This window comes from Petaurus breviceps, unplaced genomic scaffold, assembly GCF_028583685.1.
Source record: "Petaurus breviceps papuanus isolate PSGF00001 unplaced genomic scaffold, PetGlider_PUasm1.0 174, whole genome shotgun sequence".
Taxonomy (NCBI): Eukaryota; Metazoa; Chordata; class Mammalia; order Diprotodontia; family Petauridae; genus Petaurus; species Petaurus breviceps.
The window spans coordinates 15317342-15335405 of record NW_027185761.1 but is presented as its reverse complement, the minus strand read 5'-3'; the positions used below and the strand labels follow the sequence as shown (position 1 = coordinate 15335405).

The window sequence follows — 18064 nt, the reverse complement described above, 5'->3', positions numbered from 1 at the left end:
GTGAAGTAAGCAGAACGAGGAGAACATTGGTACACTGTAACAGCAATGTTGTAACAATAATCAATACATTGATCCTTGACAATTCTTGATTTTTTTTTTGAAGGGCAGTTGGGATTAAGTGACTTGCCCAAGGTCACACGATCCTTGACAATTCTAAAGGAATCATGATGACACTATCCACCTCCATCCAGAGAGATAACTGGTGAACTCTGAGTATAGATTGAAGCATATTTTTTATGGGGATGGAGGGAGGGAGAGAATTTGGAACTCAGATTTTTTAAAAAATAAATGTTAAATTTTTTTTAATACCACTATCATTATTGAGCTGAGAGGTAGCTGGTTGTTTTGAGAGATGGTCTTGCAAATTTGAAAGACCTGGGTTAAATTCCTGTTTTCTGATTCAGACTGACTCTGTGACCTTTGGAAATTAACCCTGTACTTCTTTCAACTGTTCTTTGAATTGCACTGAGAATACTTGGCTGTACAAATGAAATCATCTATGCAATCCTTGTTCCTGTTATTAAGCCACTGTGGCTAGATGATACATTAAGAGCATTTTGAATGTTCTGATATCAACAAGGTTTCTGCATAAGATAGTTTTGCTTATCAGCTTTTCTTTTTCAAAAAAGGGGAGAGTTCCTTTTAGGAGTTGAGTGGGAAGTGATTGCCAGGAAAAAGACATAAGGCATCAATAAATGAATTTTTAAAAATTGTATGATGAGGGGGAAAGTAAAACAAGCTACCCCAACCAATTTTCATCAAAAAAATAAAAATGGGGGGAAATTCCCTAGACTTTTTGGTTTTGTTTAGTTTGTCGCCCCCTTCCCTCCTCCCCGCCCAGTATTTTACATATCTAGTTATACTAAAGTTGGTATTGTTATGAGCAAACCAAATGACCAGTATTTTCATATTCTTTCAACTAAGAGTATAACTAAATCTGTAAAGGGTACTTTCAAAAATAAACTGAATGCACTTAAGTCCTGCCCAAAGAACATTCCTTCTCTTTTTGCCATTGTGCCTTAGAAAGTCACAGAAATTTTTGTTGATGAAGGAACAGAACCATTCTAAAAAAGTCTTAACAGTGATGGCAATGAGTGATTTGGATTTATTGCAAGGGGGAATTCTCTAATGAACACCCCTCCCCCCCAAAAATATATGAAGGCGTTTTCATTGAGAACAGTGTTTCCTAGTGCTTAGACAAGTACATAAAGCCTGATAGGGGAGATGGTGAGACTTCTCTGGGTCTGTTTGCTTTTAGAAATGATCATTGAAAAACTCCAAGGGTCATGCTACATGCTAAGAAAATAGTGCTGAACACTGATAAGCCCCTCCCAAGGCTCCAGCCCTGGGAAATATTAGTGTTTTTTAGCAGTCTGGGACCATTTAGAACAAAGCACTCTTAACCTTTTTTTGTGTCATAGACCTCTGGTAAAGCATCTCCCCCCCATAAGTCTTCGCCTTAAAAAAATTTTTTTAAAGATGTAATTTTTTTCCCATCCAAGTTCACAGATCTCCCTGCAATCTATCCATGGAACCCAAATAAAGAACCCATGGTCATCTGATTTGGAATTAACCTGATTGAATTTTTCTTTGTTTAGGTTAGCTCATATGAGACTTTAGGATTAAGGAATTGCTTTAGAAGGTAAATTAGCTAGCAGTCTTGAATATAAGCATTTTAAACTGCCGTTCCTTATAATTTCCTTCTGTACCAAGTGAATCTAACAACATAGAGCACTACTGACTCTCCTCCTGTGCACTTGTTTCTCCCTCCTGTTTTCTGTCCTCTCTTGTTCTCTAACTCTGAAGGCTGTTGGGTAATGAACAGGAGTCGAATGAATGCAAGCTTATGTGAATTTTATAAGGAAGATTCATTATATTGCTAGTAAGAATGCCTCAGATCCAGTGAAGCCTAATTAATTCTTCCTTACAGGCCCCAACATACCTTTAATCAGAATGGAATTGCTATTTTCTCCTAAGAATTTAATGCACTCTAGCTCTACCTCACTTATCCAAGAATCAGCAACATATGTTCTGGTTGATTAGTACTTCTAAAATAGTTAATTTAGGGTTCTGTGTCAGGGATAGCATATGACTATCTTTCCTAAATTGTTTGGAGTCCCTGTGTTCTGTTAATCCATAAGTAGTTAGGAATCTTGGTCAGCTAGGTGACTCTGTGGATAGCGTGCCAGACCTGGAGTCAGGAATACATCTTCCTGAGGTCAGAATTGGCCTCAGACACTTACTAAAACTGTATGACTCCTTGGCAAGTCACTTCATCTTGTTTGCCTCAGTTTCTTCATTTGTGAAATGAGTGGAGAAAGAAATGGCAAACCATTTCAAACCAAACCCAAGTATCTTTGTCAAGAAAACCCCAAATGGGGTCATTAGGAGGAGTTGGACAGGACTGGAAAGGTCTGAACAGCAATGAAAGTTTAGAATCTTGGGTGGTAGTTAATTAATTCCTAATAAGAAGATGGAGCCTCAGCTTTTGATAAAGTTAACAATTCTGGGAACTGCTCACCTTTCTGAATAGATTTGTCAAGTTCTGGTTATTTTTGAAAACCATTAGAAACCAGCTCTTTCAGTTGGTGATAAGTCTGCCTTTGAAATGAGTATTTAAAGAGAAACATTAAAATATTTAGCTGGATAATATGATATGGCTGTCTAATGTCAGATAAAGAGATCTGATAGATACAATCAACACCATGACTTTGGTTTGGTAGTTAATTCTTGTCATCACAGTATTTTCTATTCATTTTAAAGAAAAATTAACATATGTTCAAGGAACAGGAATTGAAAGTTTAGTGCTATTTCTCAATAGATTAATTGAGATTTAAGCAACATATACTATGATAGCCATGATGGCTAAGGACATGAGAAGTAAAACAAACCTTTTAAAACTCAATTTAGGACTGCATGTTTATGTTGAGAATAGTAGCTTAAATTATATCTTGCCTAAGAAAATATAGGAATTAGGAACAAGCATAGGAACGGAGACCATGATTTTATTGGTGTAGGGAATTCCCAGGTGAGGAAATAGGGTCACCATCTCTGCAACTTATTGTTTTAGAAGACTTTCCTGGGGCACGGAAAGGTTAAATGAATTGCCCAGACCACAAAGTCGATATTTTACCAGAATGCCTAGATTCAAACCTAGGTGCTCATAGCTTCTGGAGAAAATTTATAAGCTAATTTAGCACAACAACAACAAAAAACTTTAACTTGCTTTTAGGGTTTGATTTTACCTATCCTTAAAAAAAATGATTCCTCAGTTTATAAATCCTCTAGGGTGTGTTCCTTTGAGCAAAGTTATCCTGGGCACAGAGGCAGTAGGGAGGTTGGGGGTGGAGTTTTGATTTTACCAGCACTAGCTCAGTGGTCACCTTCTTACTGTCTCACACACAGAATTGTCATGCTCAGGTCCAGTGTCCACACCTAATAGAAGGGATTTAGAGTTAAAGACTAATTGCATTGGAATAGGGAAGCTACCCCTAGGATCTTAGCAGTGCTGTATCTTCTTTCTATTGAAATAGCCCTCTTCTGAGGGAGAAGGTGATGGGAAACTAAAACCAAGGAGAGAACCTTTTAAGCCAGTTTTGTAGCAGTCAAGTGTTAGAATTCTCATTGATAGAAGATTTAGTTTTGGCATATTTCCTAAACCTATGAAAAAATTCAGATGAACCCAGATACACATGAACAGATGATTTATCACTGTGAAATTAAGATGTAACGGAATCTTTCTTGGTATCAAGGAAGTTAAATGGCCACAAGTTTTCTCATTGTTATTTTGGGATGACACCTGAGCCTTCCTACTTTATTGCCCAGAGTTGTAATCTGACCTTTTTAGAGAGTGCTTCGAAATTACTTTTTTCATTATCTTTCCTCTTTAAAGGTTTAGATTTCCTCAACTAATCAAAAAAAAATTTTATATATATGTATTTCCCCCTCCCCAATCAGCAAAAATCTGCTTTTTCACTTCCATCTCAACCTTTCTCGTTTTAGAACTAAGGGAAAACTTAGCCCTAGTACAACATGTTTAATAAAGCAAAACAAATTTTCATATTGGCCTTGTCAAAAAAAATTGTTTCATTTTGCATACTGAATCCTAAACCTCTCTCTAGAGTTGGGTAGCATGTTTCATCATTAGACTCTGGAATTGTGATTGGTCATTGTGCAGGTCCCAAGTCTTTCAAAGTTGTTTGGCTTTACCATATTGCTATCATTGTATAAATTGTTTTCCTGGTTTTCACTTCATTTGTCATCAGATCATACAAATCTTCCCGAATTTCTCTGAAACCATCCCCTTCATCATTTCTTAAAAGTACAGTAATGTTCCATCAGATTTGTATGTTGTAATGTGTTCATCTATCCCCCAAATCATGGGCAGTCCCTCAGATTCCCATTATTTGCCTCCTCAAAAAAAGCTATAAATATTTTAGTACATTCTTGCTTTGCTCAGGACTAACCCCTTCCTGAATGTACTGGCCTCTAAGTCCTTCCTCATCTTTTTCCCTTTTCATTCCTGTTTCCATATTGAATGAAATGTATATCTATATTCAGTTATTTGTTGTATATTTTTCCTTCCTTTTAACCAGTACAGATGAGAATGAGATTGAAAAATCATCTGTCTTCCCCCGCCACCACTCCCTTCTCCCAGTTGGTATAGATTACTGCTTCTGCCCTTCTAATTGTGTAAGATCATTTTCCCTTCCTTCTCCCCATGCTTCTCCTGTATTCCTCTTCTCCTTTTTCCATTCTTAAGATCAAGACATACTAGAACTACACTTCCAGATCTTGTCTAATTAGATTACCCATGTGACTTGTGATGATGATAAGGCTCAGAGGGTACGAATGTATAACTTCCCCATATTTGAATATAAGCAATTTATTCTTTAGTCTCCTCTTTGTTCATTCATGTTTACTGCTTTATGTTTCTCTTAACTTCTATGTTTGAACTTCAAAGTTTTGACAGAGCTCTGGTCATTCGTTAGGAATGCTCGGACATAGGTCTGTTTTTTCCCTACTTAGTGTTATATTTAGTTTTTCTGGGTAAATTATTTTTGGGCTGTGTAAGTCCATATCATTTGCCTTGTAGAATATTGCATTCAAAATTCTGCATTCCTTATAGTGGAGGTTGCTAAAAGTTATATGATCCAAAACTGGCTCCTTGACCAAGATGTGTCTGGTTGCTCACAGTATGTTTTTCTTTGACCTGGAAACTAGATTTTTTTGCTGTGATGTTCCTGGGAGTTTTTATTTTGAGTTTTTTGAGTTATATTTTTTTCTTTAATCTGTTTTCCAGGTTAGGCTGGTTTTTTTCCCCCTTGCTATGAGATAACTTATATTTTCTTCTATTTTTTTTCCAGTCTTTTGACTTTTATTAATTCTTTTCTCGTGGAGTTATTTCCTTCTGTTTGGTCCATTCTCATTTTCAGAGAGCTTATTCTTTGGACAAGGTTTTATACCTCTTCGACCAACCTGTTGATTTCCTTTCTAGTTCTTTTTTCCATAGCTCTCATTTCTTCTCCAATGTTTTCCTCAAGTGCTCTAATTTCATTTATAAAAAACTTTTATAATTTTTTTTTAATTCTTGCTTCATGTCTTCTAAGGAATTCTAATTTGGTTTATGCCCAAGCTGTGTTTTTCTTGAAGGCTTTGCTTATAGATGTTTTGGAGTCATTTCTCTTCTGGGTTTATGTCTTGAACATTCTTGCCAGCATAATAGCTTTGTGGTAAAATTTTGTTTTTTACCTATTCTTCTAGTCTACTTTTAGATGTTAGACTTGATGTTTGGGCTAGGCTGTACCATGCTTCTGGAAGGGAGGTCTGGGCTAATCTTGTTGATTCTTTCTTAGGGATACTCCTATTGCAATGTATCAGTATGGGTCTTGGGGTGCCCCCAGTATGTGGTGTCCCTGTTTGACCCTATTCCCAGTGTCAGCAGACTTTTCTGTCTCCCTGTGCCAACCTTGACTGAAGAAGTGACTGACTGACTTTTTCTGGATATCCCCATCACTCTGCTGCATTTTCTAGGTCTGTGTAGAGAGGGAAAGCTCAGCTGCATTGCTTCCTGTTACTCCATCATGTAGGCTCCCTAGATAATTGTTAAATATGAGTGTGCTTTTCTCCAAGCTTATGAAGAATTTCTTTCTCAGTGTTAATTTCCTCAGCTTCCCCAAGCAAGAAGAAGATAGCCTGTAACAGAAACACAGCTGGCACTAGAGTTGGAATATTGGGTTGGTTTTAGCTTTGAAGGGTTTGGGCAAATTTCTTTAATGTTGTTTAGGTATTTTGAGTCATGTCTAACTCTTTGTGACCCCAATTAGGATTTTCTTGGCAAAACACTGGAGTGGTTTGTCATTTACATTTCTAGCTCATTTTACAGATGAAGAAACTGAGGCAAACAGGGTTAAGTGACTTGCCCGGGGCCACATAGCTAATAAGTGTCTGAGGCTGGTTTTGAATTTGGCTCTTCCTGACTCCAGGCAGGGGATTCTATCCACTGAACTAGCTGCCTATCCATCCATTAAGATCCTGCCGAAATACTTTTTCCATGAGGTGAAGCCTTTTAACAAAACTGAAGACACTGATGTCCTGTCAGACATAATAATTACCACTTTTAAACTGCTACTATATATTATTTGTGTACATGTCTACTAGATTATAAACTGAGGTATCTTTCTGTTTTCTATAATACCTTATACATTGTCGTTCAGTAAGTGTTGAATTGCTGGCCTCTTTAAGTATCTCCTCTTGAGGACTGCGAATTAAATTTTTATGAATAGTAATTTTAACAAACCAGAGAAACTTTTTTGAGTGATTTTTAAAAATTCCTCTCAGAGGCAAAATGTTATAATGGAAAGAGTTCTAGACTACGAATCTATACAGATTTGCTCAAATCTTGCCACTGAAACTTAGCAGTTATGTGATCACAGGCAAATCATTTCAAACACATACCAACCCCAATCCTGCCTGACCCACTCCCACCCCCCATTTTCTCCATTTGTAAAAAGGTATGCCTACTTAAGGTAGTCGTCAGATTCGATAGAATCTTTTCTCTGCCACTACCTTTTTATGGTCCTGAGTAAGTCACTGAGCCATACATTTCTCATTTGTAAAATATGATTAAAATAGTACCTACTTCACAGTGTTGTGAGAATTCATTGAGATTATTTGGACTTTTTATTAAAGTGCTTTGAAAACCTTAAAGCATTATTTAAATGTGAGATTAGAGGGGACAGCTAGGTGGCGCATGGAGTCAGGAGTACCTGAGTTCAAATCCAGCCTTAGACACTTAACACAAAAACTAGCCTTGTGACTTTGGGCAAGTCATTTAACCCCAGTTGCCCTCCAAAAAGCAAAAAAAAAAAGTGAGATTAGAGAAATTTGGCTTTCACTTTTATGCAAAGGTATAAGACCGAATAATATCCTTATGTTCTATGAAGCCCTGATAGTTCCAAGTTTGTGAATTGGTGCTCAGGGAGAAAGTTGAGAAAATCTCAAGTGAGCCAGAAATCCTGAAAGGCAAATTTGGTCCCATGATTATCGCTGAGACTTGATACGCTGCTACATGAGAACTGCAATATGACTCTGAAAGGCAACCCTTTTCAAAAGAAAAAGGATTGATATTAAAAAAAAAAAAAGTGGATGGAGAGGGTTGGAATAGCATGTGTATCCCTCATACGAAGAAATGTAAGAACCAATGTGGGTGGAGCGGCATAGTTAAACATTTGGGTGAATATCAGTAGAGTCAGAAACAAATGATATTGTCACTAGCAAATACTGTAGACCACCTGGACAGAGAAGAAATAGATGAAGTGTTGAGGAAATAAATCAGAATCTTGGCCCAAGGGCATGGTGTTGTAATGTTTGGGGGACATCAGTTATCCTGATATGTTGGGTCTCTCTGACAGAACAAATTCTTGGTTTGCACAAATGATTTCATCCTTCGAAAGGCAGATATAACAAAGAGAACAATTCTGGACCCAGTTTTTATTTTTATTTTTATTTTTTTTTGTAGTTTAGTTTTTATTTCATAATCATAAACTTAACTCTGTTGTCTAGCTAGACTTGTGGAAGGAAAAAGGAAGTGAAATCCAAAGAGAAGTGCAGCAAGTGAGAGCACAAGGATTACAGGGTATAAGAGCAGATGGGATTTGGGGGTGCTCTCTCCAGCTACAGAGGAATGATTTGATGGTTAAGACAAAAACAAAACAAAAAAAACTTATGAGAGCTGTCCACAGTCAGCAATAGTGATCTTCTTGCTGGTCTTGCCATCCTGAGAACCGAAATGCTCCATGGCTTCCACAATGTTCATGCCTTCTTTCACTTGGCCAAAGACAACATGCTTGCCATCCAACCAATCAGTCTTAGCAGTACAGATGAAAAACTGGGAGCCATTTGTGTTGGGTCCAGCATTTGCCATGGACAAGATGCCAGGACCAGTATGCTTCATGATGAAGTTCTCATCAGAAAATTTCTCCCCATAGATAGACTTGCCACCAGTGCCATTATGGCTTGTGAAGTCACCACCCTGGCACATGAACCCAGGAATGATTCTGTGGAAGCAGGATCCCTTGTAATCAAATCCCTTCTCTCCAGTGCTCAGAGCACGGAAGTTTTCTGCTGCCTTTGGAACCTTGTCTGCAAAGAGCTCGAAAGTAATCCGGCCCAGGGGCTCGTTATCGATGGCGATGTCGAAGTACACGCTAGGATTGGCCATGGCCACAGATGCCAGGGCTGGGCGCGACAGCAGAGGAGGAGGCGGCGGGGATCGGCATCCGGCGGACGGAACCAAGACGAGGACTCCGGGTGGCGGCGTCTGCAAGGCCCAGTTTTTATTTTTAATTAAATTTTATGTTTAGTTTTATTTTACATCATTCATTTCCACAAGATTTTGAGTTATAAATTTTCATCCCCTCCTTCCCCTACCTACAACCCCAAAACAGCAATTCCACTGTGTACCTCCTCCCCCATTCTCCCTCCAACTTCCAGTAGGGCAAGACGGATCTTTATACCCCACTGCCTGGATATCTTATTTCCCAGTTGCATGTAAAAAAAATTATATATACACAGACATATATATGTTATATATAATTTTTTTTTTATACATTTGATTTTAAAACTTTGAATTCCAGATTCTTTCCTTCCTCCCTTGTCACCCACCCTTACTGGGAAGATAGGCAATTCAGTATAGGTTGTACACGTGTAGCTGTCAGAAAATTTCCATAGTGGATATATTGTGAAAGACTGACTATATTTCCCTCCATCCTATACCGCCCCCCACTTGTTCTATTTTCTACTTTGACCCTGTCCCTTTTCAAAAGGGTGTGCTTCTAACTTCCCTCCCCCCCAATCTGCCCTCCCCTCTCATCCCCTTCCCCCCTACTCTCCTGTAGGGCGAGATACTATTTAGTGTGTATGTCATTCCCTCCCTAAGCCAAACTCAATGAGAGTAAGGTTGACCCGTTCCCTTTTGCCTTCCTGTTCTTCCCCTCCTTTGTACCAGTTTCCCCTTGCCTCTTCTATATGAGATAATTTACCCCATTCTGTCTTTCCCCATCTCCTCTCGTTATATTCCTCTCTGACCTCTCAATTTCACCTTTTAAGTATCATCCCTTCCTATTCAGTTGGTCTTGTGCCCTCTGTCTATGTGTACCTGTACACATTACACACTCACATATGTATGCATGTGCCCATATACCCTCCTATATAGGCATATATATGTATGTATGCATACATACATGTGTATATACACACACACACATTTATATTCCCTTCAACTATTCTCATACTGAGAAAAGTTTCATAAGTTACAATTATCATTTTTCCAAGTAGGAATGTAAATACTTCAACTTTGATAAGTTCCTTATGATTTCTTTCCCTGTTTACCTTCTCATGCTTCTCTTGCTTCTTGTATCTGAATGTCAAATTTCTATTTAACTCTGATTTTTTTATCAAGAATGCTTGAAAGTCCTCTATTTCACTGAATGACCATATTTTCCCCCGAAACATTATGCTCAGTTTTGCTGGGTAGGTGATTCTTGGTATTAATCCCAGCTTCTTTGACCTCCAGAATATCATATTCCAAGCCCTTCTATCCCTTAATGTAGAAGCTGCCAGGTCCTGTGTTATCCTGATTGTGTTTCCACAGTATTCAAATTGTTTCTTCCTGGCTGTAATATTTTGTAATATTTTCTCCTTGATCTGGGAACTCTGGAACCTGGCTGTGATATTCCTAGGAGTTTTCTTTTTGGGATCTTTTTCAGAAGGTAATCAGTGCATTCTTTCAACCTCTATTTTACCCCCTGGTTCTAAAACATCAGGGCAATTTTCCTTGAGAATTTCTTGAAAGATGATTTCTAGGCTATTTTTTTGATCATGGCTTTCAGACAGTCCAATAATTTTTAAATGATCTCTCCTGAATCTATTTTCCAGGTAAGTGGTTTTCCCAATGAGATATTTTACATTGCCTTCTATTTTTTTTCATTTGTTTAGATCTGTTTAATAGTATCTTGATTTCTCATAAAGCCACTACCTTCCATTTGCTTCAGTCTAATTCTAAAGGAATTATTCTCTTCACTGAGCTTTTGAGATTCTTTTTCCATCAGGCAAATTTGACTTTTTATGGCATTCTTCTCCTCATTGGCTTTTTGAGACTCTTTTGCCATTTGATTTAGTCTATTTTTTAAGGTGTTATTTTCTTCAGTCAGGTCGTTGACTCTCTTTTATGATTTTCTTGCATCATTCTCATTTCTCTTCCCAATTTTCTCTTACTTGATTTTCAAAATCCTTCTTGAGCTCCTCCATGGCCTGTAACCAATTCATAGTTTTCTTGGAAATTTTTGGTGCAGAAGTTCTGACTTCATTGTCTTCTTCCTGTTCCATGCTTTGATTCTTTTTATCCCCCCAAAAGGAATCTAAGGTTTGATTGCTGTGCTTGCTTTGCTTCCTTTGCTTCCTCATGTTGCCACTCAGTTACTTGACTTTTGAGCTTTTTGCCACAGTAGACCTCTGCTTCCAGAGAGGAGAGCTTTGTCCCAAATCACTGGTGTTTTTGTAACTGCTGGAGCTATTAGTTGGCTGCCCTCTCTGAAGCCTCCACAGGCTCTGGCTCACTGGTCACACACCTCAAGACCTCCACCCAAGACAGTGATCCAGATCCAAGCAAGAGTGATTACCCCTCAGAATGATTTCTTGGTCCGTCCATAATCTTCAGGCCGGGAGCTCTGAAGCAGCTGTGGCTCCCGCTGCACCTCAGCCACTTCTCCCTCTGGGAGCAGAGGCCAGATTGCACAAACACACACCACACACACACACACACACACACACACACACACACACCATTTCCACAAAGTTCACACTGATCTTTTACTTTGTCTTTGGCATTTATGGGTTGATAATTATGCAAACCACTACAGCTGCTGCTGGTGATGAGTTCCCTCTAAGCGAGGCAGGTCGGGATGCCCTGAGGCTAAAACAGCAGGCTCACTTGTAGCTGGTCTCTGCTCCCAGCAGGTTACAATGAACCCTTCCTGTAGGCCTGCAGGGCTGCCTTCAGTGGGAGGTTTGTTTCTCTCTGTCACTTTGTGGGTTCTGTAGCCCTGAAGTTTGTTTAGGAGTCATTTTTTAATAAGTATTTGAAGTGGGTATGCGAGGAGCGCAGGGAGTTTTCCTGCTTGTATGCTGCCATCTTGGCTCCACTCCCTCCCCCAACCCAGTTATTTTAAAACATACTTTTTTTTTAATGTCCTTTATCTTCATATCATAGTCCTTTCTTACCTACCTTCAAGGTTTAATTTTGGCAAAGAGAAAGACTAAGCAAAAATATCCAATATATAAGACAACATATGGTCCTAATAGTCTCCTACTTCTCTGCTTTGAGGAAGTATATGTTTCATTAGCTTTCTCTGAGATAATAATTGGCTTTTCCATTATTCAGGAGTTGAACTCTTTTGGATTTGATTCTTATCAAAAGAGAAGAACTGGTTACCCAAGTACAAATGAGAAGTACTTCAAGCTAAGCATTGCCTTGACATTTATCCTGGATGTGGGGAGAGCAATGGAAACGGAGGAGGTGGCTTAAAAATTAAGGAGAACTCCACTCGAGGTGCAAAAACACTTTGTAAGAAACATCTGGATGAGAAAAAAGAGTAGTAGTCATTATCTAAAGAGGAAAGAAAGATATGGAAGCAGCCAGTTTTTAAAGTAGTAATGTGGTGGGTAAAAGATGAAATAACTGAGGAAACAAAGGTTAGATCTTCTGAGCATATTGATTTATTAAGCAGTGCAACTGCTTAACAAATTGGGAACCAGGCCTCTTCCTCAGCTTAGGGCTGGACTGAATACAAGGAAAGTCAGACTTTTATACATTAAAAACATATACATAAAAAAGTAAGGCCAATTAATTAAAAGCAAACAATACAACATTAGGTAATCTGATTTCTAATTGGGTGAAAGATTAGGGACTTTCTAAATTGGGAGGGGGAGATCAAACAGGTACAATTTTCTGAAATCAGAAAAAGGTGTCCCACTCCCCCCGAGTGTCTTATGAACCATCTGTGAACATGGAAACAATAACTGATTGATCACTGTGGCAATAGCTTTCAGATAAGACATATGGGTGACTTGAGATGTACAATTGTTAAAAAACAACAACCAGGGGCAGCCAGGTGGCGCAGTAAGAGCACTGGCCCCAGAGTTGGGATGACCTGGGATGGAATCCTAGCTCAGATACTTAGCACCACACCCAGAAAAAAACTGGCCATGTAACCTTGAGCAAGTTACTTAACCCCAATTGCTTTTAAAAAAAACAAAACAAACAAAAAAAACCCAACAACAAACAAACCTTGTATCAGTCTTTGGATCTGAAGGAGCAGGTACAAGTGGTCCAGCTTCCCAGCCATACAGGGCTAGGTTCAAACAATGCAACAAAGTTTTCTCTCTGTTCCCACTGTTGAATGATCTTTTCACAAGATGGAAATTGGAATAGACACATAATTCATAACTGAATAGAAAGGGAACAGAGCTAGCTACAGTATTGAGTCAATGTGGTTCACTCGATTCCCACTGAGACTTGTTGCCTCCAGTTGCTCATTAGGGAGAAGATAGTATGAGAGACTGGTATCTGGAATGCTAAAAAGCTTTAAATTCCCTGAGACTGAGAAGGATTAGGGGTCCAAATCCAAGATAAGTAAGGAGATTGAGAGGTACCCTCTAGCCTGGTCCTCTTGGTGAATTTTAAGTCAGTAGACCCAGTTGAGCTACATGAAAGAGCTAATGGCTGTACTGTATCAATGATGAGCTTTCACAGATTGAAGAAAGGGAGAGGGACAGTCGGATTAAAAAAAGAAAAATGTCCTCTTTTTTTTTTTAAAGGAAAAATGATGTCTATAAACTATAGTTCACTGGGCTTGATTTCAGTTCTGGCACAATTCTAGGAGATACTAAAGAAAGAATAAACATCTAGCAAAGGAAATAGTGATAATAAAGCTGCATGGTATTGTCAAGAACATGTCATGCTACGATAACATGTCTTTATTTTTTTTTTAAACAAGCTAACTGGACTGCTTAATCAGGGGAAAGCTGTAGATACAGTTTACCCAGAATTTTGCAGGTATTTGATCTCATGCCATCCTAGGTGGCAGTATGACTAGATAGGTAGAATGGCCACCCAGAGAAGTGATTAGTGACTTATATGTGGGAAGGAGTTGCAGTGATCTGTCCTGTAGCCTGTGCTGGCTTAAACCTTTCTTTTCCTTTAGTGACCTGGATGAAGACACAGAATGCATAATAAATTTATAGATGACCACAAAGTGAATGGGGAGTTGCTAACATTATGGGTTGACAGTCAAGACCCTAAAAGGTCTTGGCGCAGGTGAGAAGGATGGACTGAATCAGATAAAATGAAGAGTGAAGTCTTGCTCTTTGACTTACTTTCTTCTTTTTCCAGTTCCATTTCTTTTCCTGCCCTTCTCCCTCCCCCAGAACTTAGATTTTTTTTGTATTCTTTTTCGTCTTTATTAATTTGTTCGTTTACTTTTAGTTTACAAGATTCAGTTCCCCAGTTCTTTGAGTTTCAAATTTTCTTCTCCCCTCCCCCCTATGGCGGCATACAATCAGGTATAGGATCTGCAGATAGTTTCACATTAGACATTGGTCACGTTATAAAGAAGGATTGTATTGTATGGAATGAACAATGGGAAAAGGGAAACAAAACCAAACAAGAAAGAGAGCAGGTAGTTTGCTTCAATCTGCATTCAAACTCTCTTTCTAGTTCTTTCTCTGAATGTAGACATCTCTCTCCATCATGAGTCTTTTGGAGTTTACTTAATGGCCCTACATTTCTGAGAAGAGTCCGGTCTATCAAAGTTGGTCGTCACACATACATTATATCTGTAATTGTGTACAAATTTTTACTGGTTCTGCTCTTCTCACTCAGCATCAGTTTGTATAAGCCTCTCCAGGTAAACATGAAGTCCATCTGCTCTTTGTTTCTTATGGTGCAATAGTATTCCATTACATTCATATACCATAACTTGTTTAGCCATTCCCCAATTGATGGGCATCCCCTTAGTTTCCAGTTCTTTGCCACTACAAAAAGAGCTGCTATAAATATTTTTTGTACATATGGGTCTTCCTCCCGCTTTTATGATCTCTTTGGGATACAACCCTAGAAGTGGTATTACTGGGTCAAAAAAGATCCGCTGCTTTATTCCTCAGTTAATACCAAGTAGTTTTAATGACTACTTCTTTAAAATACAGATTAAATATTTTTAGCACTTTGGGCATAGTTCCAGATTGCTCTCCAGAATGGTTGGATCAGTTCAAAACTCCACCAGCAGTGTATTAGTGTTCCAGTTTTTCCACATCCTCTCCAGCATTTGTCATTTTCCTGTTTTGTCATCTCAGCCAATCCGACTGGTGAGATGTGATACCTCAGAGTTGTTTTGATTTGCATTTCTCTAATCAGTAGTGATATGTAGCATTTTTTTCATATGCTTATAGATATCTTTAATTTTTCCTCTGAGAACTGCCTGTTCATATCCTTTGACCATTTATCAATTGGGGAATGACTTGTATTCTTATAGATTTGACTCAATTCTCTGTATATTTTAGAAATGAGGCCTTTATCAGAGACATTGGTTGTAAAAATTCTTTCCCAATTTCCCACTTCCCTCTTAATCTTGGTTTTGTTTGTACAGAAGCTTTTCAATTTCATATAATCAAAGTTATCCATTTTACATTTTATAATTCTCTCTAATTCTTATTTGGTCATGAAGTCTTCCCCTCTCTATAAATTTGACAGGTAAACTATTTCTTGCTTTCCCAGATTACTTACAGTATCATCCTTTATATACCTAGATCCTGCACCCATTTAGACTTAATTTTGGTATATGGTGTTAGATAATGGTCTATGCCGTTTCTGCCATACTATGTTCCAGTTTTCCCAACAGTTTTTGTCAAATAGTGAGTTCTTATCCCCAAAACTAGGGTCTTTGGGTTTACTGAAGAGTAGATTATTATAGTCATTGACTGCTGAGTCTCGTGCACCCAATCTATTCCATTGATCCACTGCTCTATTCCTCAGTTAATACCAAGTAGTTTTGATGACTGCTTCTTTAAAATATAGATTAAAATCTGGTATAGCTAGGCCATCTTCCCTAGCATTTCTTTTCATTTAATTCACTTGATATTTTGGGCCTTTTGTGGAACTTAGATTTTTATGAAAGTATGTGGTCAGGAAATAAATCCCTTATCATGGTATATCTTACTTCCTCAAAAAGGTGAGATGTCAAGACCTAAAACAACATCTGGTTCAAAATAACCTGGGTGATCTCTGTTGCCACCCAAGTAGCAGGAAGAGGAAAGGGGTCAGTCATGGTCATTCTGGGATGCTGTTCTCAGACTCTACACACTGAATTTGGTCATTTTCCTAGTCTGATTTGCCTATTATTAAAAAGCAAGTGCAGAAATTGTGAAATTTTTCCCTTCCCTCCAGGTGTGAATAGAGTTCATAGAAGTCTGTGATGGGAGATAATTTGAAGAAAGTAGCTGGGTTCACAGGGGGAATAATATTAAATCTGCTACATAAGGTGAATCTGGGGGAGAGCTTTGATTTAAAAAGGGAAAGTTAAGTTATGCTATTTGAAGTAAGTGCATTTGGATTTTGAAGAAGTCTAAAATCTGCTATTATGGTACTTGGAAAGGATTTTTAAATGCCTTAGATATCACTGTAGGCAGATGCCCAGCCAGGCATGGTAGCTTGCTATCTTCTCTATTTTGTCATTCACTCTACTTAGTTGCTGAAATACAGTGTTGATCTGAAATATGATCCTCTGTGTACTCCGGGCACAGTATTTCATTAGCAGCATTGCCTTTTAAAAAGAAGATTGCTTGCTTATGTGAGGATATCAGTGGGAGTCAGCAATACTCCTGTTAGGCCTCTATACTCCAAAGAGTCCAGAGAAAGAGGAAAATGACCCATATGTGCAAAAATATTTATAGCAACTTGTTTTTTAGTGTAGGAGTAGAAATTAAGGGGGTAGCTATCAGTTGTGGAAGAGCTGAACAGATTTTGCATATGAATATAATGGGCCACTATTGTCCCATCTGGGATGTTTTCAGTGAAATCTAAGATGAATTGTATGAACTGATGCAGTTAAGTAAACGGAAGAATTTATACAGTTTATAAAAATAATGTAAAAAACAATGTTGCAAGACTTAATTAAGACTTAAGACTTATTTTACTCCTTATTTACTCTAAGTAGGAATGTAATAGTTGATATTATATAGTGCCAAAGTGTGTTAAAAATAGAGTCCTCTAGGTAAGTGAAATAAAAGGTCCAGTCTGTATTCCTGTCCATCTTTTGTTATTCTTAATGCCACAGTTATTGTTATATTCATATACACAATTCAACTGTTCCCTGAATCATTGAGCATATCACTTTTCCCAATGTTTTGTTACTAGGTATAGATTTTGTAGTCATTCCTCATTGTCTGCATCTTTGCCCCTCTTCCCTCCAAAATCCTGCCCATGAGGCATATAAGGTCATAGAATCATGGATCTATTGCTGGAATGAATCTTAGAATCATCTCTCTCTATATTTGCAACATTGCATTTATTTTTTCAGTACATATCCATTTTTATCCTTTCAGAGAGCTCTTACTTTTGGGTAGTTTATGTTAAGGATAGACTATATTTAGACTAATAGCATGTTGTCTGTATTGAGTAATTATTTTTGTTCTGATCTCCCTTTGTATTAACAGTAGATGTATTTTTTTCTAAATCACTAATCAAAAATACTTCATTTAATTTATTCCTATCATATAGCATATAACTCTCGCTAAATTCTGAATATGAACTTTACTTCTAAAATTTTTTTAATAAAGTGATCTTTTTTCTTTTCAAATTGCTTCCGTGGTTTTTCCCCCTAACCTGCAAACAGATTCCTGCTATGTCATTGGGAAATGAAAGACTGGTTTAATCATGTCTGTTTTTGCCATAGAACTGAAACCCAAGATAATGCTACTTCCTAGCAGGGATTGAAAGGTTGTTACAATTGCACAACATTCAGTTTTGTTTTATTGTTATTTATATTTTGGTGGTTTTACTCATTATATGTATTGTTTTCCTGGTTCTGTCTACTTCATACACTCTTTTTATCAGTACGTGTTAATCTTCCCATGGTTCCCTGAATTCTTCATAGTCATAGTTTCTTAGTGAAGTAATAATCCATTACGTTAATGCACTGTGATTTGTTTAAGTCATTTCCTAGTCAATGGACACTTTTTTGTTTCCTCTTCTTTGCTGCTACAAAAAGTGTCATAAATTTGTAAAATAACTCAGACTCATACTAGCTTGGTTATGAAGAAGATACTTAGTAGATACCATACAAGACTCTTGTATGGTTCCTTTTTCTTTTTAACAACTCTCTCCTTCACCCAGCCATAGGCCACATGGAGGAGTCTCATTGAGCCAGGCTGTTGAAATTAGTTTGGTTCAGGGCTGGAGAACCTTTGGGTTGGAGGCCACATGTAGCCCTTTGACTGAATCTAAAATTTT

At 37.9% G+C, this 18064-nt stretch overlaps 1 protein-coding gene and 1 pseudogene across 1 annotated transcript in view; one reads left to right on the top strand and one right to left on the bottom strand.

Annotated features, from left to right (window-relative positions):
• Nucleotides 1-18064, top strand: part of RAB7A (RAB7A, member RAS oncogene family) — a 67958-nt gene that overhangs the window by 30784 nt on the left and 19110 nt on the right. The window lies entirely within an intron of this gene.
• On the bottom strand, nucleotides 7990-8856 carry LOC138157975 (peptidyl-prolyl cis-trans isomerase A pseudogene; annotated as a pseudogene).